Raw genomic sequence first — 25,876 nt, forward strand, 5'->3', positions numbered from 1 at the left:
CCTAGAGAGGGTGGATAGGCGAAACCTGAAATTTATAACTTAAAACACATACTACAAGTCGGGGTTAGCGTTAGAGTTAAAACTCAAGTCCGAAAGAGAGGGAAAACAAATCAACCAAGAAATAAGGCAAGTGGACACGGTGATTTGTTTTACCGAGGTTTGGTTCCAAAGAACCTAGTCCCCTTTGAGGTGGTCACAAAGACCGGGTCTCTTTCAACCCTTTCCCTCTCTCAAACGGTCACTTAGACTGAGTGAGCCTTCTCCTTAATCAAATGGGTCACTTAGACCCCGCAAGTACCACCACACACTTAGGTGTCTCTTGCTTTGATTACAAGTTGCTTGAGAACAAGAAAGAGAAAGAAAGAAGACAATTCAAGAGGCAAGAGCTCAAAAGAACACAATCACTTTCTCACAAGTCACTAAGTGTTTGAGATGTAATTAGGACTTGGAGAGGCTTTGATCTTTTGAATTGTGTCTAGGAGTGAATGCTAGAGCTCTTATAATGAATTTGATACTCAGAAATCTTGGATGCTTGGAGTTGTGGTGGTTGGGGGGTATTTATAGCCCTCAACCACCAAGAAGTCGTTGGGGAAGGCTGTTGTCGATGGGCGCATCGGACAGTCCGGTGTGCCACCGGACAGGCACTGTAGGTTGTCCGGTGTGCCGCCACGTCACCCAACCGTTAGGGTTCAGGAGCAGTCGACCGTTGGCGCAGTTGACTTCTCGTGGCACCGGACAGTCCGGTGCCACACCGGACAGCTCATGTTCATTGTCCGGTGCGCCTCTGACTCTGCGCTCTGACTCTACGCGCACTGTTCTTCACTGTTCATCTGATCTTCAGCTTTTTGCAGTCGACCGTTGCGTGATTTAGCCATTGCTCCGCTGGTGCACCGGACTGTCCGGTGAATTATAGCGGAGAGCGCCCGAAGAAACCCAAGAGTGCTAGTTGGACTCTGTACGGTCCTGGTGCACCGGACAGTCCAGTGTGCCAGACCACAGCACACTTGGTTTCTTTTGCTCCTTTGAATTGAACCTCTAACTTGAATATTTATTGGTTTGTGTTGAACTTTTATGCATCTGTAGAACATGTATTCTAGAGCAAACTAGTTAGTCCATTTGTTTATGTTGGACATTCAACCACCAAAATTAATTATGGGAAAAGGTTAACCCTATTTCCCTTTCAATCTCCCCCTTTTTGGTGATTGATGCCAACACAAATCAAAGCAAATATATAAAGTGCAGAAATGAACTAGTTTGCATATGGTAAGTGCATAGGTTACTTGGAATTAAACCAATATGAAAGTTTTATTAAATATGAATAAGAGTGAATGGATTTTTTTCTTTTATTTGACATTTTGGACCACTTTTGCACCACATGTTTTGTTTTTGCAAATCTTTTTCAAAGTCTTTTCAAAATTCTTTTGCAAATAGTCAAAGGTATATGAATAAGATTGCGAGAAGCATTTTTGAAGGTTTGAATTTTCTCACCCTATTTCAAATGCTTTTCCTTTGACTAAACAAAAGTTTCCCCTGAATGAAATTCTCCCCTTGCTTTCAAGAGGGTTTTGAATAGGTACTAATTTTAAAAACATATTTTCATAATCATAGATACTAATTGATATCACTTGAAAAACAAACATTTGTGAAAACCAATTAAATCTTCATTTTGAATTTTTTTTTGAAATGGTGGTGGTGCGGTCCTTTTGCTTTGGGCTTAATATTTTCTCCCCTTTGGCATTAATCGCCAAAAACGGAGAACGTTGGAGCCCTCCTTATGTTTTCTCCCCCAATGATAAAATAAGTATGAGTGAAGGATTGTACCAATTTTGGAGAGATGGCGGAATACCGGCAAAGTTAAAGAATACCATTGGAGTTGAGTGGAAACGTTGTCTTTGCTGAATACTCCATTTCCCTTTCAATCTAAGACTAACACAAGAAATACTCATGGAAACACATTAGTCTTAGCCTTGGCACAAGAAGAATAAGAAATATGTATATGTACCAAATGAAAGAGATATGATCAAAGGTATATAAAATAAGCTATGTGTGCAATGTTTCAATCAAAATTCCGAGAACCAAGTATATTTAGCTCATTCCTAAGTTTGCTAAAGGTTTTCTCATCTAGTGGCTTGGTAAAGATATCGGCTAACTGATCTTTGGTGCTAACATAAGCTATTTCGATATCCCCCTTTGTTGGTGATCTCTCAGAAAGTGATACCGAATGTCTATGTGCTTAGTGCGGCTGTGTTCAACAGGATTATCAGCCATGCGGATTGCACTCTCATTATCACATAGGAGAGGGACTTTGCTCAAATTATAGCCATAGTCCTTGAGGGTTTGCCTCATCCAAAATAATTGCACGCAACAATGGCCTGCGGCAATATACTCGGCTTCGACGGTAGAAAGAGCTACTGAGTTTTGTTTCTTTGCAGCCCAAGACACCAAAGATCTCCCCAGAAACTGACAAGTCCCTGATGTGCTCTTCCTATCAATTTTACACCCTGCTCAATCGGCATCGGAATATCCTATCAAATCAAATGTGGATCCCTTAGGGTACCAAAGCTCAAACCTAGGAGTGTAAACTAAATATCTCATGATTCTCTTCACGGCCCTAAGGTGAACTTCCTTAGGATTGGTCTGGAACCTCGCACACATTCATACGGAAAGCATAATATCTGATCGAGATGCACATAAATAGAGTAAAGATCCTATCATCGACCGGTATACCTTTTGATCTACGGATTTACCTCCCGTGTCGAGGTCGAGATGCCCATTGGTTCCCATGGGTGACTTGATGTGTTTGCCATCCTTCATTCCAAACTTCTTAAGTATGTCTTGAATATACTTTGTTTGGCTGATGAAGATGCCATCCTGGAGTTGCTTGATTTGAAATCCTAAGAAATATCTCAACTCCCCCATCATAGACATCTCGAATTTTTGTACCATGATCCTGCTAACTCTTCACAAGTAAACTTGTTAGTAGACCCAAATATGATATCATCAACATAAATTTGGTATATAAACAAGTCTTTTTCTACAGTTTTAGTAATGAGTGTAGGATCGACTTTGCTGACTTTGAAGCCATTAGTGATTAGAAAATCTCGCAGGCATTCATACCATGCTCTTGGGACTTGCTTGAGCCCATAAAGCGCCTTTGAGAGTTTATAGATATGGTTAGGGTACTCACTATCTTCAAAGCCAGAAGGTTGCTCAACATAGACCTCTTCCTTGATTGGTCCATTGAGGAAGACACTTTTCACGTCCATTTGATAAAGCTTAAAGCCATGGTAAGTAGAATAGGCAAGTAATATAGGAATTGACTCAAGCCTAGCTACGGGTGCATAAGTTTCATCGAAATCCAAACCTTCGACCTGTGAATAACCCTTGGCCACAAGTCGGGCTTTGTTCCTTATCACCACACCATGCTCATCTTGCTTGTTGCGGAATACCCATTTGGTACCTACAACATTTTGGTTAGGACGTGGAACTAAATGTCATACCTCATTCCTCTTGAAGTTGTTGAGCTCCTCTTGCATTGCCATCACCCAATCTGAATCTCTTAATGCATCCTCTACCCTATATGGCTCAATAGAGGAGACAAAAGAGTAATGTTCATAGAAATGAGCAACACGAGATCTAGTGGTTACCCCCTTATGAATGTCACCAAGGATGGAGTTAACAGGGTGATCTCGTTGAATTGCTTGGTGGACTCTTGGGTGTGGCGGTCTTTAACCCTGAACTTCTTGCTCATCTTCCTTATCTTGATTATTTTCTTCTCCCCTTGATCATTGACCTCTTCTTGAGGTGGCTCATCCTCTTGATCTTCATCTTCATCATTTTGAGCCTGATCCTCATCTTGGGTTGGTGGAGATGCTTGTATGGAAGATGACGGTTGATCTTGTGCTTGTGTGGGCTCTTCGGATTCCTTAGGACACACATCCCCAATGGACATGTTCCTTAGCGCAACGCATGGTGCCTCTTTATCATCTAATTCATCAAGATCAACTTCCTCCACTTAGGAGCCATTAGTCTCATCAAACACAATGTCACAAGAAACCTCAACTAATCCAGTGGATTTGTTGAAGACTCTATATGTCCTTGTGTTTGAGTCATAACCAAGTAAAAAGCCTTCTACAGCCTTAGGAGCAAATTTAGATTTTTTACCTCTTTTAACAAGAATAAAGCATTTGCTCCCAAAGACCCTAAAATATGAAACATTGGGCTTTTACCAGTGAGGAGTTCGTATGATGTCTTCTTGAGGATTCGGTGAAGATATGACCGGTTGATGGAGTAGCAAGCAGTGTTGATTGCTTCAGCCCAAAACCGGTCCGGAGTCTTGTATTCATCAAGCATGGTCCTTGCCATGTCCAGTAGAGTTCTATTCTTCCTCACCACTACACCATTTTGTTGAGGTGTGTAGGGAGAAGAAAACTCATGCTTGATGCCCTCATCCTCAAGAAATCCTTTGATTTGAGAGTTCTTGAACTCCATCCCATTGTCGCTTCTTATCGTTTTGATCCTTAATCCGAACTCATTTTGAGCCCATCTTAAGAATCCCTTTAAGGTCTCTTGGGTTTGTGATTTTTCCTGCAAAAAGAATACCCAAGTGAAGTGAGAATAATCATCCACAATTACTAGACATTACTTACTCCCGCCGATGCTTATGTAAGCAATCGAGCCGAATAGGTTCATGAGGAGTAGCTCGAGCGACATGTCTGTAGTCATGATGTTTTTGTGTGGATGTTGAGTGCCAACTTGCTTCCCTGCTTGGCATGCACTATAAACCATGTCTTTCTCAAAATGAACATTTGTCAGTCCTAAAATGTGCGCTCCCTTTAGAAGCTTCTGAAGATTCTTCATCCCAACATGAGCTAGTCGACGATGCCAGAGCCAACCCATATTAGTCTTATCAATTAAATAAGTGTCGAGTTCAGCTTTGTTATCACTAAAATCAACTAAATATAGCTAACCCTCTAACACTCCCTTAAATGCTACTGAATCATCACTTCTTCTAAAGACAGTAACACCAATATCACTAAAAAGACAGTTGTAGCCCATTTTGCATAATTGAGATACAGAAAGCAAATTGTAATCTAAAGAATTTACAAGAAAAACGTTTGTAGCAATTTTACCCAAACCTTTGACCAATCCTTGATTTCCATCCCCGAATGTGATAGTTCGTTGGGGATCTTCGTTTTTCTCGTAGGAGGAGAACATTCTTTTCTCCCCAGTCATATGGTTTGTGCATCCGCTGTCAATTATCCAACTTGAGCCCTCCGATGCATAAACCTGCAAAACAATTTAGGCCTTGTTTTTAGGTACCCAAATAGTCTTGGGTCCTTTGATGTTAGAAACAAGCACCATGGGTACCCAAACACAAGTCTTAAGACTCTTATGTTTGCCCCCAACATATTTGGCAACTATTTTGCCTGATTTGTTAGTTAGCACATATGATGCATCAAAAGTTTTAAATGAAATGTTTTGCTCATTTGATACAGTAGGAATTTTCTTTCTAGGCATTTTAACATGTGTGGTATGCCTAGAGCTAGATGCCTCATTCTTATACATAAAAGCATGGTGAGAAACGGAATGAGATTTCTTAGCATGTATTTTCCTAATTTTGTGCTCAGGATAATTAGCGGGATATAAAATATAGCCCTCATTATCCTGAACCATGGGAGCCTTGCCCTTAACAAAGTTAGGCAATCTTTTAGGGGCATTAAGCTTGACATTGCTTCCCTGTTGGAAACCAATGCCATCCTTAATGCCAGGGCGTCTCCCATTATAAAGCATGCTACGAGCAAATTTAAAATTTTCATTTTCTAGTTCATGCTCGGCAATTTTAGCATCTAGTTGAGCTATATGATCATTTTGTTGTTTAATCATGGCAAGGTGATCACTAATAGCTTCAACATGTACATCTTTACATCTAGTGTAAATGAAAACATGCTCAACAGTAGATGTAGAGGGTTTGCAAATAATTAATTCATCTATCTTAGATTTTAACATGGCATTTTCATTTCTAAGACATGAAATGGAATCATTGCAAACATTTAAATCTTTGACCTTAGAAATTAAGCTAGCATTTTCATTTCTAAGGCTAGAAATTGAATCATGACAAACATTTAATTTTTCAACCTTAGCAATTAAACTAGCATTCTCAGTTCTAAGGTTTGCAATAGAGTCAAGACAAATGCTAAGCTCCTTAGTTAAATTTTCACATTTTTCTACTTCCTGAGCATAAGCATTTTTTACTTTAACATGCTTCTTGTTTTCTTTAATAAGGAATTTCTCTTGGCTATCCAAGAGTTCTTCCTTCTCATGAATAGCTCTTATTAGTGTCGGGGACCATAATTAGGGGTACCCTCAAGACCCCTAAATCTCAGCTGGTAACCTCCATCAGCATAAAGCTGCAAAGGCCTGATGGGTGCGATTAAGTCAAGGATCGGTCCATTCAAGGGACATGATCGTGCCTCGCCCGAGCCTAGCCTCGGGCAAGGGACGCCGACCCCGGAGAACCTACGTCTCGCCCGAGGGCCCCCCTCCAGCAACGGGCACACTATCGGCTCGCCCGAGGCCCAGTCTTCACCAAGAAGCAACCTTGGCCACATCGCCACGTCGACCGACCAAATCGCAGGGGCATTTAATGCAAAGGTGGCCTGACACCTTTATCCTGACGCACGCCCTCCAGTCGACAGAGCCGAAGTGACCGCAGTCACTTCGCCGCTCTACTGACCGGTCTGACAAGAGGACAGCGCCGCTTGTGCCGCTCCGACTGCTGAGCCACCCGACAGAGTGAGGCTGACAGCAGCCAAGGCCAGCCTCGGGCGTCATAGGAAACTCCGCCTCGCCCGACCCCAGGGCTCGGACTCGGGCTCAGCCCCGGAAGACGGCGAACTCCGCTCCGCCCGACCCAGGGCTCGGACTCGGGCTCAGCCCCGGAAGACGGCGAACTCCGCTCCGCCCGACCTAGGGCTCGGACTCGGGCTCAGCCCCGGAAGACGGCGAACTCCGCTCCGCCTGACCCCAGGGCTCGGACTCGGGCTCAGCCCCGGAAGACAGCGAACTCTGCTCCGCCCGACCCCAGGGCTCGGACTCGGGCTCAACCCCGGAAGACGGCGAACTCCGCTCCGCCCGACACAGGGCTCGGACTCGGGCTCAGCCCCGGAAGACGGCGAACTCTGCTCCACCCGACCCAGGGCTCGGACTCGGGCTCAGCCCCGGAAGACGGCGAACTCCGCTCCGCCCGACCCAGGGCTCGGACTCGGGCTCAGCCCCGGAAGACGGCGAACTCCGCCTCGTCCGACCCCAGGGCTCGGACATGGGCTCAGCCCCGGAAGACGACGAACTCCGCCTCGCTCGACCCGGGGGCTCGACCTCGACCTCGGAGGAGCCTCCACCTCGCCCAGCCTAGGGCACGGACCGACCACGTCAACAGGAAGCGCCATCATTACCCTACCCTGAACTGGCTCGGGCTACGGGGAACCAGACCGGCGTCCCATCTGGCTCGCTCCACCATGCGAGTAATGATGGCGCCCCGCATGCCCTGTGACGACGGCGGCTCTCAGCCCCCTTACGGAAGCAAGAGGACGTCAGCAAGGACTCGACAGCCCCAACAACTGTCCTCCCGCCAGACTCCAGCACTCCTCCGACGGCCACGACACCACGCGAACTGGGTGCCAAGACCTCTCCGGTTGCCACGATGGCATGTACTTAGGGCGCTAGCTCTCCACCGCTAGACACGTTAGCACATTGCTACACTCCCCATTGTACACCTGGATCCTCTCCTTACGCCTATAAAAGGGAGGACCAGGGCCCTCTTACAGGGGGTTGGCCCGCGCGGAGAAGGACGGGACGGCGCTCGCGCAAGGCCGCTCGCTCCCACTCCCGCGTGGACGCTTGTATCCCCCTACTGCAAGCGCACCCGACTCAGGCGCGGGGCTAACACGAAGGCCGCGGGATCCACTCTCTCACACCTGCCTCCCTCCGACTGCTTCCTTTCCCCCCTTCGTGTTCCGCCTCGCGTCGACCCATCTGGGCTGGGGCACGCGGCGACAATTCACTCGTCGGTCTAGGGACCCCCCGGGTCTCGAAACACCGACAGTTGGCGTGCCAGGTAGGGGTCTGCTGCGTGTTGACGAATAGCTTCCCGTCAAGCTCCAGATGGGCAGTCTCCAGCAACCTTTCCGGCCCAGGACGGTGCTCCGTTTCGGGAATCTTGAGTTCATGTCCCTCGACGGCAGCTACGACACGATACTCCTTCCCCCGCCGCGTGACAGCGACAATGGCGGTCGACAACCCGCTCGCCGGCGGGGAAATCGACGACGCCTTCCCCACGTGGTGGAAGGACAATATTCGGGCTTGTCCCGTCCCCTCCCCCGCCGATGGAGGAGGAGGCGGGGCAACCAAGGCCAAGCGGGAAGCGGCACCTCATTGGCTGTCGAGCGAGTCGACGGCGTCGGCGCCCCAATGGAGGGCGCGTCGGGCATCGATCTCGCGTCTGAGACGAAGACGAGTGCCGCCTCCCCGCAACACGCCAATCTCAAGCAAACGCACGACGCCAGCACGCTCGCGAAGGACTTGCTGGGCGTCACCCTCGTACCTGAGACAACGGTGCAGTCAGTCCTAGACGCGACCTCGTCACCGCCCGTCGACCGAAAGGTACCGACCGATTCCCATCTCGCGTCTTTTGGATTCGGCCTCGACCCACCAAGCGACTCCGCTTTGGTGAGTACTCTCATAGAGGCGAGTCCAAACCCTCTGGGGTATCGTGTGCGGTCACCCTGGGACCGACTGACGGCCGACTCGACCTACGAGCCCTCGGGGTCCGAGGAAGATGGCGAGCCCGACCTCTGTTGGGATTTCTCCGGACTTGGTAACCCCAGTGCCGTGCGGGACTTCATGACCGCATGTGACTACTGCCTTTCCGACTGTTCCGACGGCAGCCGCGGCCTCGACAACGAGGACCGCGGCCCAAGTCGTGAATGTTTCCACGTCGATCTAGGGGGTCCCGGCGAAGGCAACCATCTTGGTATGCCGGAAAACGGTGATCCCCCTAGGCCCGTGCCTCGCGTTGACATCCTTCGGGAGCTAACTGTGGTCCCCGTCCCGGCAGGGGGTCCTGACCCACAGCTCGAGCAAATCCGCGAGAGGCAGGCCAGGCTCGACGAGGGAGCAGGAACGCTTGTGCCGATCCACCGGGACATCGGGCAGGAATGGGCGGTCCAACCCCCGGCCGGAGAAGCGCGTCATCTCCCCTAGGACATCCAGCACCGCATCGCCGACGACGTCAGGGTGAGGCCGCCGCCGGATTCCAGCAGAGTCGGCCAGAACCTGGCTGCAGCGGCAATACTCCTCCGCGTGATGCCGGAGCCATCAACCACCGAGGGGCGGCGTATCCAGGGAGAGCTCAAGAATCTCCTGGAGGACGCCGCGGTCCGACGGGCCGAAAGCTCTGCCTCCCGAAGGCAGGGGTTCCCCTCGGAACATCGCGCCGCGACTTCCCGATTCATGCGGGAAGCCTCGGTCCACTCCAGGCGCACGCTCAACACAGCGCCTGCGGCCCCGGGTCGCCTCGGCAACGAGCACCATCATCACAGTCGTCGGGCCCACCTCGACGACAGGGCGCACCGAAGCTACCACCCCAGGCGTGGGGGACGCTACGACAGCGGGGAGGATCGGAGCCCTTCGCCCGAACCACCCGGTCCGCAGGCTTTCAGCCGCGCCATACGACGGGCACCATTCTCGACCCGGTTCCGAACCCCGACTACTATCACAAAGTACTCGGGGGAGACGAGACCGGAACTGTGGCTCACGGACTATCGGCTGGCCTGCCAACTGGGTGGAACGGACGATGATAACCTCATCATCCGCAACCTCCCCCTGTTCCTCTCCGACACCGCTCGAGCCTGGCTGGAGCACCTGCCCTCGGGGCAGATCTCCAACTGGGACGACCTGGTCCAAGCCTTCGCCGGCAATTTCTTGGGCATGTACGTGCGCCCTGGGAACTCCTGGGATCTCCGAAGCTGCCGCCAGCAGCCGGGAGAGTCTCTCCAGGACTACATCCGGCGATTCTCGAAGCAGCGCACAGAGCTGCCCAACGTCACCGATTTAGATGTCATCGGTGCGTTCCTCGCTGGCACCACCTGCCGCGACCTGGTGAGCAAGCTGGGTCGCAAGACCCCCACCAGGGCGAGCGAGCTGATGGACATCGCCACCAAGTTCGCCTCTGGCCAGGAGGCGGTTGAGGCCATTTTCCGGAAGGACAAGCAGCCCTAGGGCCGCCCACCGGAAGATGCTCCCGAGGCGTCAACTCAGCACGGCGCCAAGAAGAAAGGCAAGAAGAAGTCGCAAGCGAAACGCGACGCTGCCGACGCGGACCTTGTCGCCGCCGTCGAGTACAAGAACCCTCGGAAACCTCCCAGAGGTGCCAACCTCTTCGACAAGATGCTCAAGGAGCCGTGCCCCTATCATCAGGGGCCCATCAAGCACAACCTTGAGGAGTGTGCCATGCTTCGACGACACTTCCACAAGGCCGGGCCACCCGTGGAGGGTGGCAAGGCCCTCGACGACGCAAAGGAGGAAGATCACAAGGCAGGAGGGTTCCCCGAGGTCCGCGATTGCTTCATGATCTACGGCGGACAAGTGGCGAACGCCTCGGCTCGGCACCGCAAGCAAGAGCGTCAGGAGGTCTGCTCGGTAATGGTGGAGGCGCCAGTCTACCTAGACTGGTCCGACAAGCCCATCACCTTCGACCAGGCCGAACATCCAGACTACGTGCCGAGCCCGGGGAGATACCCACTCGTTGTCGACCCCATCATCGGCAACGTCAGTCTCACCAAGGTCCTCATGGACGGAGGCAGCGGCCTCAACATCATCTATGCCGAGACCCTCGGGCTCCTGCGGATTGATCTGTCCTCGGTCCAGATGGGCGCTGCGCCTTTCCACGGGATCGTCCCCGGGAAGCGCGTTCAACCCCTCGGACAACTCGACCTACCCGTCTGCTTCGGGACGCCCTCCAACTTTCGAAAGGAGACCCTCACGTTCGAAGTGGTCAAGTTTCGAGGAACCTACCACGTAGTGCTGGGGAGGCCATGCTACGCCAAGTTCATGGCCGTCCCCAACTACACCTACCTCAAGCTCAAGATGTCGGGCCCCAACGGGGTCATCACCGTCGGGCCCACGTACCGACACGCGTACGAATGCGATGTGGAGTGCGTGGAGTACGCCGAGGCCCTCATCGCTGACCTGGAGAGCCTCTCTAGGGAGGCGCCCGACGTGAAGCGCCACGCCGGCAACTTCGAACCAGCGGAGACGGTCAAGTCCGTCCCTCTCGACCCCTGCAACGACGCCTCCAAGCAGATCCGGATCGGTTCCGAGCTCGACCCCAAATAGGAAGCAGTGCTCGTCGACTTTCTCCGCGCAAACGTCGACGTTTTCTCGTGGAGTCCCTCGGACATGCCCGGCATACCGAGGGAAGTCGCCGAGCACTCTCTGGATATCCGAGCTGGGGCCCGACCCGTGAAGCAACCTCTGCGCCGATTCGACGAAGGAAAGCGTAGAGCCATAGGCGAGGAGATCCACAAGCTACTGGCGGCAGGGTTCATCAAAGAGGTATTCCATCCCGAATGGCTTGCCAACCCTGTGCTTGTGAGAAAGAAAGGGGGGAAATGGCGGATGTGTGTAGACTACACTGGTCTAAACAAAGCATGTCCGAAGGTTCCCTACCCTCTGCCTCGCATCGATCAGATCGTGGATTCCACTGCTGGGTGCGAAACCCTGTCTTTTCTCGATGCCTACTCAGGGTATCACCAGATCAGGATGAAAGAGTCCGACCAGCTCGCGACTTCATTCAACACACCCTTCAGCATGTACTGCTATGTTACAATGCCGTTTGGTTTGAGGAATGCGGGGGCAACGTACCAGCGATGCATGAACCATGTGTTTGGCGAACACATCAGCCGAACGGTCGAGGTCTACGTCGATGACACATCGTAGTCAAGACGAGGAAGGCCTCTGACCTCCTTTCCGACCTTGAAGTGACATTCCGATGTCTCAAGGCGAAAGGCGTGAAGCTTAATCCCGAAAAGTGTGTCTTCGGGGTCCCCCGAGGCATGCTCTTGGGGTTCATCGTCTCCGAACGGGGCATTGAAGCCAACCCGGAGAAGATTGCAGCCATCACCAGCATGGGGCCAATCAAGGACTTGAAAGGCGTACAGAGGGTCATGGGATGTCTCGCGGCTCTGAGCCGCTTCATCTCACGCCTCGGCGAAAGAGGTCTGCCTCTGTACCGCCTCTTAAGGAAGGCCGAGTGCTTCGCTTGGACTCCCGAGGCCGAGGAAGCCCTCGAGAACCTGAAGGCGCTCCTCACGAGCGCGCCCATCTTGGTGCCCCCCGCTGCCGGAGAAGCCCTCTTGATCTACGTCGCCGCAACCACTCAGGTGGTTAGCGCCGCGATCGTGGTTGAGAGACGAGAAGAAGGGCATGCATTGCCCGTCCAGAGGCCAGTCTACTTCATCAGTGAGGTACTGTCCGAGACCAAGACCCGCTACCCACAAATCCAGAAGCTGCTGTACGCGGTGATCCTGACACGACGAAAGTTGCGACACTACTTCGAGTCTCATCCGGTGATTGTGGTGTCATCCTTCCCCCTGGGAGAGATCATCCAGTCTCGAGAGGCCTCAGGTAGAATTGCAAAGTGGGCGGTGGAGATCATGGGCGAGACGATCTCGTTCGCCCCTCGGAAGGCCATCAAGTCCCAGGTCTTGGCGGACTTCGTGGCTGAATGGGCCGACACCCAGCTCCCGACGGCTCCGATCCAATCGAAGCTCTGGACCATGTTTTTCGACGGGTTGCTGATGAAGATGGGGGCCGGCGCAGGCCTCCTCTTCGTCTCGCCCCTCAAGAAGCACCTACGCTACGTGCTACGCCTCCACTTCCCGACGTCCAACAACGTGGCTGAGTACGAGGCTCTGGTAAACGGGTTGCGAATCGCCATCGAGCTAGGGGTCCGACGCCTCGACGCTCGCGGTGACTCGCAGCTCGTCATCGACCAAGTCATGAAGAACTCCCACTGCCGCGACCCGAAGATGGAAGCCTACTGCGATGAGGTTCGGCGCCTGGAAGACAAGTTCTACGGGCTCGGATCGGAGTGGCGACAAGAAAAGTCGCCTGGAAGAAAAGTCGCATCGGAGTGGCGACAAGAAAAAGAAGATGAGGAAAGTGGTCTACTATGAGACCGACTCTTCATCGCCATCCACCTCCGACTCCGACGCGTCGTCCGTAACTTCTAAGCGCCATGAGCGCAAGAAGTTTAGTAAGATTCCCCTACACTACCCTCGCATTTCCAAACATACTCTATTACTTTCCGTTCCATTAGGCAAACCACCGGTTCTTAACGGTGAAGATTATAACATGTGGAGTGATAAAAATGAGGCATCACCTAACCTCACTCCACACTAGTATTTGGAACGTTGTTGAGTTTGGTGTACAGGTACCATCCATAGGGGATGAGGACTATGATTCGGACGAAGTGGCCCAAATCCAACACTTCAACTCCCAAGCCACTACTATACTCCTCGCCTCTCTAAGTCGAGAGGAGTATAATAAGGTGCAAGGGTTGAAGAGCGCAAAGGAAATTTGGGACGTGCTCAAGACCGCGCACGAAGGAGATGGGGTGACCAAGATCACCAAGCGGGAGACGATCGAGGGGGAGCTCGGTCGCTTCATGCTTCACCAAGGGGAGGATCCACAAGCCATGTACAACCGGCTAAAGACCTTGGTGAACCAAGTGCGCAACCTCGGGAGCACCAAGTGGGACGACCACGAGATGGTCAAGGTTATTCTAAGATCCCTCATTTTTCTTAACCCCACACAAGTTCAATTAATTCGAGGTGATCCTAGATACACGCTAATGTCTCCCGAGGAAGTGATAGGCAAATTTGTGAGCTTTGAACTAATGATCAAAGGCTCCAAAAAGATCATCGAGCAAGGCGCATCCTCCTCCGTGCCCGAAGCACAACCCGTTGCATTCAAAGCAACGGAGGAGAAGAAAGAAGATTCTACTCCAAGTAGAATCCCCATCGATGCCTCCAAGCTCGACAACGAGGAAATGGCGCTCATCATCAAGAGCTTTCGCCAAATCCTCAAGCAAAGGAGGGGGAAGGATTACAAGCCCCGCTCCAAGAAGGTTTGCTACAAATGTGGTAAGCCTGGTCACTTTATTGCAAAATGTCCTATTTCTAGTGACAGAGAAAGGGGCAACGACAAGAAGGGGAGAAGAAAGGAAAAGAAGATGTACCACAAGAAGAAGGGCGGCGATGCCCATGTGTGCCGCGAGTGGGACTCCAACGAGAGCTCCACCGACTCCTCCTCCGACGAGGACGCCGCCAACATCACCATCAACAAGGGACTCCTCTTCCCCAACGTCGGCCACAAGTGCCTCATGGCAAAGGACGGCAAAAAGAAGAAGGTTAAATCTAAATCCTCCACTAAATATGCAACCTCTAGTGATGAAAATAATTCTAGTGATGAGGAGGAAAACTTGCTTACCCTTTTTGCCGATCTTAACATGCAACAAAAGAAAAAATTGAATGAATTAATTAGTGCTATTCATGAGAAGGATGAACTCTTGGACACCCAAGAGGACTTCCTAATTAAGGAAAACAAAAAGCATGTTAAGGTTAAAAATGCTTATGCCCTCAAGTAGAAAAATGTGAAAAATTATCTAGTGAGCTAAGCACTTGCCATGATTTGATTGCCAACCTTAGGAATGAGAATGCTAGATTAATTGCTAAGGTTGATTCAAATGTATGTGATGATTCATATGCCAATCTTAGAAATGATCATGCTATTTCTATTGCTAAGATTGAAAAATTAAATGTCTCTCTTGCTAGCCTTAGAAATGAAAATGAAAAACTAATTGCTAAGGCTAATGAATTAAATGTTTGCAATGCTTCCATTTCCAATCTTAGAGATGAAAATGCCATATTACATGCTAAGATTGTTGAATTAAATTCTTGCAAACCCTCTACATCTACCGTTGAGCATGTTTCTATTTGCACTAGATATAGAGATGTTAACATTGATGCTATTCATGATCACATGGCTTTAATTGAACAACAAAATGATCATATAGCAAAATTAGATGCTAAAGTTGCCGAGCATGAGCTAGATAATGAAAAATTTAAATTTGCTCGTAGTATGCTTTATAGTGGGAGACGCCCTGGCATCAAGGATGGCATTGGCTTCCAAAAGGGAGACAATGTCAAACTTAATGCCCCTCCTAAAAGATTATCTAACTTTGTTAAGGGCAAGGCTCCCATACCTCAGGATAACGAGGGTTACATTTTGTACCCTGCCGGTTATCCCGAGCATAAGATTAGGAGAATTCATTCTAGGAAGTCTCACTCTGGCCCTAATCATGCTTTTATGTATAAGAGTGAGACATCTAGTTGAAAGGGAAATGTGCCCTTGGGCCATTTCTAAGTATTTTGGTGGTTTAGTGTCCAACACAAGTGCCTAATTGTAAAAAGGTGGACAAAGTACAAATCAAGGATAAAGGTATGTTTCTCAGACTTAGTACATTGTTTTATGGACTAATGTATTGTGTCTAAGTGCTGGAAACAGAAAAAATCGAGTTGGAGAAGAGATGGCTCGAGCAGCCAAAGTCTGCTCAGTCTGGGTGCACCGGACTGTCCGGTGGTGCACCGGACAGTGTCCGGTGCGCCAGGCTGGCTCGAGGGAAAAGGCTGCTCTCGGGACTTCGACGGCGGTGTACGGCTATAATTCACTGGACTGTCCGGTGGTGCACCGGACTGTCCGGTGGTGCACCGGACTGTCCGGTGGGCCGTTCACAGGCGAACTTGTCGCTCTCGGGAATTCATCGTCGACGTACGGCTATAATTCACCGGACTGTCCGGTGTGCACCGGACTGTCCGGTGAGCCAACGGTCGGCAGGGCCAACGGTCGGCCGCGCGATCTGTGCGGGACACGTGGCCGAGCCAACAGCTAGAAGGGGGCACCGGTCTGTCCGGTGTGCACCGGACATGTCCGGTGCGCCAACGGCTCTCTGGCTGCCAACGGTCGACTGTGCTATTTATGGAAGAAAATCGGGCACCGGACAGTGTCCGGTGTGCACCGGACTGTCCGGTGCGCCAGTCGACAGAAGGCAAGATCAGCCTTCCTAGATTGCTCTCAACGGCTCCTAGCTGCCTTGGGGCTATAAAAGGGACCCCTAGGCGCATGGAGGAGAACACCAAGCATCTCCTAAGCATTCCTAAGCACCAAGACATCGATTCCGCGCCTTTGATTCTTTGCGATAGCGATTAGAGCTCTAGTTGAGTGGTGAACTCATTGAGTTGTGTTGTGAGCTCTCGTTGCGACTTGTGTGTGTGGTGTTGCTGTGATTTCTTGTCTTGAGTGCGTTGCTAATCGCTCCCTTGCTCCGTGCTTCTTGTGAATTTCAAGTGTAAGGGCGAGAGGCTCCAAGTTGTGGAGATTCCTCGCAAACGGGATTGAGAAAAAGTAAGCAAAACACCGTGGTATTCAAGTGGGTCTTTGGACCGCTTGAGAGGGGTTGATTGCAACCCTCGTCCGTTGGGACGCCACAACATGGAGTAGGCAAGCGTTGGTCTTGGCCGAACCACAGGATAACCACCGTGCCATCTCTGTGATTGATCTTGTTGGTTATTGTGTTTTGTTGAGATTCCTCTCTAGCCACTTGGCAATTATTGTGCTAACGATTAACCAAGTGTTGTGGCTTAAGTTTTAAAGTTTCACAGGATCACCTATTCACCCCCCCTCTAGGTGCTCTCAATTGGTATCAGAGCCGTTCTCTTCACAAAGGGACTAACCGCCCGAAGAGATGGATCCTAAGGGGAAGGGAATCGTGATCAACGATAAAGAGAAGGAATCCTTCATCAACGAACCGAAGGACGACAAGCCTACCGACTCCGGCTCGGGCCATAGACGGAAGGAAGGGAAGAAGAAGAAGACGAGGCGCATCAAGGAGATCGTCTATTACGACGACAGCGATGAGTCTACTTCTTCCCAAAAGGACGACGACCACAACGACTACGAGAGAAGGAAACCGGTTAATTCGAACTTTTCTTTTGACTACTCTCGTATTCCGCAAAGTTCAAATTCACATTTGCTCTCCATTCCACTTGGCAAGCCCCCACACTTTGATGGGGAGGACTACGGATTTTGGAGCCACAAAATGCGTAGTCACCTATTCTCTCTCCATCCTAGTATATGGGAGATTGTAGAGAGTGGAATGCACTTTGATAGTTCGGATAGTCCCATGTTCATTAATGAGCAAATCCATAAGAATGCACAAGCTACTACTGTTCTTCTAGCTTCACTGTGCAGGGATGAATATCACAAAGTGAGCGGCTTGGATAACGCCAAGCAGATCTGGGACACCCTCAAGATTTCTCATGAGGGGAACGACGTCACCTTGCTCACCAAAATGGAGTTGGTGGAGGGCGAGCTTGGACGGTTCGTGATGATAAGGGGCGAGGAGCCAACTCAAACATACAACCGGCTCAAGACTCTTATCAACAAAATAAGGAGCTACGGAAGCACGCGATGGACGGACCACGACGTCGTCCGACTGATGCTAAGGTCCTTTACCGTTCTTGATCCTCATTTGGTGAATAATATTCGTGAGAATCCCAGGTACACCAAAATGTCGCCCGAAGAAGTCCTAGGAAAATTCGTCAGCGGGCGAATGATGATCAAGGAGGTGAGGTACGTGGACGACGCTTTGAATGGTCCGATCAACGAGCCGCAACCCCTTGCTCTCAAGGCAACAAGAAGCAAGGAGGTGCTACCTAGCAAGGTGGCACAAATTGAGGCGGCCGGACTTAATGATGAAGAGATGGCCCTCATCATCAAAAGATTCAAGACGGCGCTTAAGGGTCGCAAGGGACAGCCAAGCAAGACCAAAGCCAAGGGGAAGCGCTCATGCTTCAAATGCGGTAAGCTTGGTCATTTTATTGCTAACTGTCCCGACAATGATAGTGATCAGGATCAAGGGAACAAGAGGGAGAAGAAGAAAAATTATAAGAAGGCAAAGGGTGAGGCACATCTTGGCAAGGAGTGGGATTCAGATTGCTCCTCGTCCGACTCCGACAATGAAGGACTCGCCACCACCGCCTTCAACAAGTCATCCCTCTTCCCCAACGAGCGTCACACATGCCTCATGGCAAGGGAGAAGAAGGTATGTACTCGAGACTCTACTTATGCTTCTTCAAGTGAAGACGAATCTAGTGATGAGGAAATAGATTACTCTAGCTTGTTCAAGGGATTGGATAGAAATAAAATTGATAAAATCAATGAATTGATTGATGCCTTGAATGAAAAGGATAGGCTTTTAGAAAAGCAAGAGGATTTGTTGTATGATGAACATGACAAATTTGTAGAGGCACAAAAATCCTATGCTTTAGAAGTTAAAAGAAATGAAATGCTTTCTTATGAACTATCTACGTGTCATGAAACCATTTCTACTTTACAAAGTGTTAACAATAATTTAAATGCTAAATTAGAAGTAGCAAATAAATCTCATTCTTGTGTAGAACATGTTATGATTTGCACTAGGTGTAAGGATTTTGATATTGATGCCTGTAATGGACACCTAGTTTCAATTTCGAAATTAAATGATGAAGTAGCTAGTCTTAATGCCCAACTTAAGACTAGCAAAAGTGATTTCGATAAGCTAAAATTTGCAAGTGATGCCTACACGATTGGTAGACACCCCTCAATTAAGGATGGACTTGGCTTCAAGAGGGAAGCCAAGGACTTAACAAGCCATAAGGCTCCCATCTCCGCCAAGGAGAAAGGGAAGGCTCCTATGGCAAGTAGTACTAAAAAGAACCATGCTTTTATGTACAATGATAGAAGACAGTCTCATAGGAATTGTAATGCTTTTGACTCGCATGCCTATGACTCTTATGCTATGTTTGCCCCCAGCTCTTCCTATATGCATGGTAGAAATATGCCCAGGAAAAATATTCATCATGTGCCTAGGAAAAATATTCATCATGCTCCTAGGAAAGTTATGAATGGACCCTCTACAATTTATCATGCTTTAAATGCTTCCTTTGCTATTTGTAGAAAGGATAGGAAGATAGTTGCTAGGAAATTAGGGGCAAAATGCAAGAGCGATAAAACTTGCATTTGGGTCCCTAAGACAGTTTTGACTAACCTTGTAGGACCCAACAAGAGTTGGGTACCTAAGACCCAAGCCTAAATTTGCCTTGCAGGTTTATGCATCCGGGGGCTCAAACTGGATTATCGACAGCGGATGCACAAACCATATGACGGGGGAGAAGAAGATGTTCACCTCCTACGTCAAGAATAAGGATTCCCAAGATTCAATCATATTCGGTGATGGGAACCAAGGCAAGGTGAAAGGTTTAGGCAAGATTGCAATATCTAATGAGCACTCTATCTCTAATGTGTTTTTAGTTGAGTCTCTTGGTTATAATTTACTATCTGTCAGTCAATTATGTTATATGGGATATAATTGTCTATTTACAAATGTAGATGTGTCTGTCTTTAGAAGATGTGATGGTTCACTAGCTTTTAAGGGTGTACTAGACGGCAAACTTTACTTAGTTGATTTTGCAAAAGAAGAGGCCGGTCTAGATGCATGCTTAATGGCTAAGACTTGCATGGGCTGGTTGTGGCATCGCCGCTTAGCACATGTGGGGATGAAGAACCTCCACAAGCTTCTAAAGGGAGAACACGTGATAGGTCTAACCAATGTACATTTCGAAAAAGATAGACCTTGTGTAGCTTGTCAAGCAGGTAAACAGGTGGGAGGAGCACATCACAGCAAGAATGTGATGACGACTTCAAGACCTCTGGAGCTGCTGCATATGGACCTCTTCGGACCCGTCGCCTATCTGAGCATAGGAGGAAGTAAGTATGGTCTAGTTATTGTTGATGACTTTTCCCGCTTCACTTGGGTGTTCTTTTTGCAGGATAAGTCTGAAACCCAAGGGACCCTCAAGCGCTTCCTCAGGAGAGCTCAAAATGAGTTTGAGCTTAAGGTGAAGAAGATAAGGAGCGACAATGGATCCGAATTCAAGAATCTTCAAGTGGAGGAGTTCCTTGAGGAGGAGGGGATCAAGCACGAGTTCTCCGCTCCCTACACACCTCAGCAAAATGGTGTGGTAGAGAGGAAGAACAAGACACTCATTGATATGGCGAGGACTATGCTTGGAGAGTTCAAGACCCCCGAGTGCTTTTGGTCGGAAGCCGTGGACACGGCTTGCCACGCCATCAACAGGGTCTACCTTCACCGCCTCCTCAAGAAGACTTCATATGAGCTGCTAACCGGTAACAAACCCAATGTATCGTACTTTCGTGTATTTGGGAGTAAATGCTACATTCTAGTGAAGAAGGGTAGGAATTCCAAATTTGCTCTCAAAGCTGTAGAAGGGTTTCTATTAGGTTATGATTCAAATACAAAGGCGTATAGGGTCTTCAACAAATCATCGGGTTTGGTTGAAGTCTCTAGCGACGTTGTATTTGATGAGACTAATGGCTCTCCAAGAGAGCAAGTTGTTGATCTTGATGATGTAGATGAAGAAGACGTTCCAACGGCCGCAATACGCACCATGGCGATTGGAGATGTACGGCCTTAGGAACATTTGGAGCAAGATCAACCGTCTTCCTCAACTATGGTGCATCCCCCAACCCAAGATGACGAACAGGTACCTCAAGTGGAGGCGCATGATCAAGGGGGAGCACAGGATGTTCAAGTTGAAGAGGAAGAAGCACCTCAGGCACCTCCAACCCAAGTTCGAGCGACGATTCAAAGGGATCATCCCGTCGACCAGATTTTGGGTGATATTAGCAAGGGAGTAACTACTCGTTCAAGATTAGTTAATTTTTGTGAGCATTACTCTTTTGTCTCTTCTATTGAGCCTTTCAGGGTAGAAGAGGCCTTGCTAGATCTGGACTGGGTATTGGCCATGCAGGAGGAACTCAACAACTTCAAGCGCAATGAAGTTTGGACACTGGTGCCTCGTCCCAAGCAAAATGTTGTGGGAACCAAGTGGGTGTTCCGCAACAAACAGGACGAGCACGGGGTGGTGACAAGGAACAAGGCTCGACTTGTGGCAAAAGGTTATGCCCAAGTCGCAGGTTTGGACTTTGAGGAGACATTCGCTCCTGTGGCTAGTCTAGAATCAATTCGTATTTTGCTAGCATATGCCGCTCACCATTCTTTCAGGTTGTACCAAATGGATGTGAAGAGCGCTTTCCTCAACGGGCCGATCAAAGAAGAGGTGTACGTGGAGCAACCCCCTGGCTTCGAGGATGAACGGTACCCCGACCACGTGTGTAAGCTCTCTAAGGCGCTCTATGGACTTAAGCAAGCCCCAAGAGCATGGTATGAATGCCTTAGAGACTTTTTAATTGCTAATGCTTTCAAGGTTGGGAAAGCCGATCCAACTCTTTTTACTAAGACTTGCGATGGTGATCATTTTGTGTGCCAAATTTATGTCGATGACATAATATTTGGTTCTACTAATCAAAAGTCTTGTGAAGAGTTTAGCAGGGTTATGACGCAAAAATTCGAGATGTCGATGATGGGCGAGTTGAACTACTTCCTTGGGTTCCAAGTGAAGCAACTCAAGGACGGCACTTTCATCTCCCAAACGAAGTACATGCAAGACTTGCTAAAGCGGTTTGGGATGAAGGACGCCAAGCCCGCCAAGACGCCGATGGGAACCGACGGACACACCGACCTCAACAAAGGTGGTAAGTCCGTTGATCAAAAAGCATACCGGTCCATGATAGGTTCTTTGCTTTATTTATGTGCTAGTAGACCAGATATTATGCTTAGCGTATGCATGTGTGCTAGATTTCAATCCGATCCTAAGGAGTGTCACTTAGTGGCCGTGAAGCGAATTCTTCGATATTTAGTCGCTACGCCTTGCTTCGGGATCTGGTATCCAAAGGGGTCTAACTTTGACTTGATTGGGTACTCAGATTCCGACTATGCTGGATGTAAGGTCGATAGGAAGAGTACATCGGGGACGTGCCAATTCTTAGGAAGGTCCCTGGTGTCATGGAATTCTAAGAAACAAACCTCCGTTGCCCTATCCACCGCTGAGGCCGAGTACGTTGCCGCAGGACAGTGTTGTGCGCAACTACTTTGGATGAGGCAAACCCTCCGGGACTTTGGCTACAATCTGAGCAAAGTCCCACTCCTATGTGATAATGAGAGTGCTATCCGAATAGCGGAAAATCCTGTTGAGCATAGCCGCACAAAGCACATTGACATCCGGCATCACTTTTTGAGAGACCACCAGCAAAAGGGAGATATCGAAGTGTTTCATGTTAGCACCGAGAACCAGCTAGCCGATATCTTTACCAAGCCTCTAATGAGAAGACCTTTTGCAGGCTGCGTAGTGAGCTCAATATCTTAGATTCGCGGAACTTGGATTGAATTGTAGCATACATGTGTTTATGCCTTTGATCATGTTCATTCTACATTTTGTTGCTTATTGTGGTGCTCAAGTTGTACAAACACTCCCTGGACCTCACAAGTCCTTTTTGCAAGTGATGCACATATTTAGGGGGAGCTATGCTACAACTTGACCCTTTGAGACTAACCATGTACTTGAGTTTGGCTGTTTTAGTCTCAAAGGAGGATTGAAAGGGAAAAGGTGGACTTGGACCATGCAAGACTTCCACTGCACTCCGATGAAAAGAGTAACTTTTCCAAGTTCATCTTTATACTCTTATTGCCTATGTGTTCTTATTTGAAGATTTTGGTGAGGCAATGGGGTTAAGGGGCCAAGATTGATCCCGTTTTGGTGCTTGATGCCAAAGGGGGAGAAAATAAAGGCCAAAGCGATAAATGGATCAGCTACCACTTGAGAGATTTTGAAAATAGTAGGATAGAGCTTTTGGTTTGTCAAAACTCTTTTGTTGTCTCTCTTGTCAAAAGTTGGCTTCTTGTGGGGAGAAATGTTGATTATGGGAAAAGGGGGAGTTTTTGAAATCTTGAATCAATTTCTCTTGGAATGACTCTCTTTATGTCTTAACATGTGTGTTTGACTTAGAGATAGAAATTTGAATTTGATTTGCAAAAACAAACCAAGTGGTGGCAAAGAGTGATCCATATATGTCAAATTTGAATCAAAATAATTTGAGTTCTTATTTGAAGTGATTTTGTACTTGTTCTACTTGCTTTATGTTGTGTTGGCATAAATCACCAAAAAGGGGGAGATTGAAAGGGAAATGTGCCCTTGGGCCATTTCTAAGTATTTTGGTGGTTTAGTGTCCAACACAAGTGCCTAATTGTAAAAAGGTGGACAAAGTACAAATCAAGGATAAAGGTATGTTTCTCAGACTTAGTACATTGTTTTATGGACTAATGTATTGTGTCTAAGTGCTGGAAACAGAAAAAATCGAGTTGGAGAAGAGATGGCTCGAGCAGCCAAAGTCTGCTCAGTCTGGGTGCACCGGACTGTCCGGTGGTGCACCGGACAGTGTCCGGTGCGCCAGGCTGGCTCGAGGGAAAAGGCTGCTCTCGGGACTTCGACGGCGGTGTACGGCTATAATTCACCGGACTGTCCGGTGGTGCACCGGACTGTCCGGTGGGCCGTTCACAGGCGAACTCGTCGCTCTCGGGAATTCATCGTCGACGTACGGCTATAATTCACCGGACTGTCCGGTGTGCACCGGACTGTCCGGTGAGCCAACGGTCGGCCGCACGATCTGCGCGGGACACGTGGCCGAGCCAACGGCTAGAAGGGGGCACCGGTCTGTCCGGTGTGCACCGGACATGTCCGGTGTGCCAACGGCTCTCTGGCTGCCAACGGTCGACTGTGCTATTTATGGAAGAAAATCGGGCACCGGACTGTGTCCGGTGTGCACCGTACTGTCCGGTGCGCCAGTCGACAGAAGGCAAGATCAGCCTTCCTAGATTGCTCTCAACGGCTCCTAGCTGCCTTGGGGCTATAAAAGGGACCCCTAGGCGCATGGAGGAGAACACCAAGCATCTCCTAAGCATTCCTAAGCACCAAGACATCGATTCCGCGCCTTTGATTCTTTGCGATAGCGATTAGAGCTCTAGTTGAGTGGTGAACTCATTGAGTTGTGTTGTGAGCTCTCGTTGCGACTTGTGTGCGTGGTGTTGCTGTGATTTCTTGTCTTGAGTGCGTTGCTAATCCCTCCCTTGCTCTGTGCTTCTTGTGAATTTCAAGTGTAAGGGCGAGAGGCTCCAAGTTGTGGAGATTCCTCGCAAACGGGATTGAGAAAAAGTAAGCAAAACACCGTGGTATTCAAGTGGGTCTTTGGACCGCTTGAGAGGGGTTGATTGCAACCCTCGTCCGTTGGGACGCCACAACGTGGAGTAGGCAAGCGTTGGTCTTGGCCGAACCACGGGATAACCACCGTGCCATCTCTGTGATTGATCTTGTTGGTTATTGTGTTTTGTTGAGATTCCTCTCTAGCCACTTGGCAATTATTGTGCTAACGATTAACCAAGTGTTGTGGCTTAAGTTTTAAAGTTTCACAGGATCACCTATTCACCCCCCCTCTAGGTGCTCTCACTAGTTCTAGGCAATCAACCCATGCTAAATTGCCTAAGAACAAAACTCCTAAAGCATCAAATAATCATAATGTTTCATTTAGAACTTTTGATGCTTCCTATGAGCTTACTAACAAATCTGGCAAGGTAGTTGCCAAATATGTTGGGGGCAAACACAAGGGATCAAAAACTTATGTTTGGGTACCCAAAGTTCTTGTATCTAATGTCAAAGGACCCAAAACTGTTTGGGTACCTAAAATCAAGAACTAAATTTGTTTTGTAGGTTTATGCATCTGGGGGCTCAAGTTGGATCATCGATAGCGGGTGCACAAACCACATGACAGGAGAGAAAAAGATGTTCTCCTCCTATGAGAAAAACCAAGATCCTCAACGAGCTATCACATTCGGGGATGGAAATCAGGGTTTGGTCAAAGGATTGAGTAAAATTGCTATATCACCTGACCATTCTATTTCCAATGTTTTTCTTGTAGAATCTTTAGATTACAACTTACTTTCTATTTCCCAATTATGTAAAATGGGCTACAATTGTCTTTTTACGGATACAGGTGTCACTGTCTTTACAAGAAGTGATGATTCAATAGCTTTTAAGGGAGTATTAGAGGGTCAGCTATACTTAGTTGATTTCAATAGAGCTGAACTCGATACTTGCTTAATCGCTAAGACTAACATGGGTTGGCTCTGGCATCGCCGACTAGCCCATGTTGGGATGAAGAATCTTCACAAGCTTATAAAGGGAGAGCACATTTTGGGACTAACAAATGTGCATTTTGAGAAAGATAGGATTTGTAGCGCATGCCAAGCAGGGAAGCAAGTTGGCATTCATCATCCACATAAGAACATCTTGGCGACTGAGAAGGCCTCTCGAGCTCCTCCACATGGACCTATTCGGCCCGATCGCTTACATAAGCATCGGCGGGAGTAAGTACTGTCTAGTTATTGTGGATGACTATTCTCGCTTCACTTGGGTATTCTTTTTATAGGAAAAATCTCAAACCCAAGAGACCTTAAAAGGATTCTTGAGACGGGCTGAAAATGAGTTCGGCTTAAGGATCAAGAAAATTAGAAGCGACAATGGGACGGAGTTCAAGAACTCACAAATAGAAGGTTTTCTTGAGGAAGGGATCAAGCATGAGTTCTCTTCTCCCTACACGCCACAACAAAATGGTGTAGTGGAGAGGAAGAATAGAACTCTATTGGACATGGCAAGGACCATGCTTGATGAGTACAAGACTTCGGTTTTGGGCCAAAGCGGTCAACACCGCTTGCTACACCATCAACCGGTTGTATCTACACCGAATC

This window comes from Zea mays, chromosome 10, assembly GCF_902167145.1.
Source record: "Zea mays cultivar B73 chromosome 10, Zm-B73-REFERENCE-NAM-5.0, whole genome shotgun sequence".
Taxonomy (NCBI): Eukaryota; Viridiplantae; Streptophyta; class Magnoliopsida; order Poales; family Poaceae; genus Zea; species Zea mays.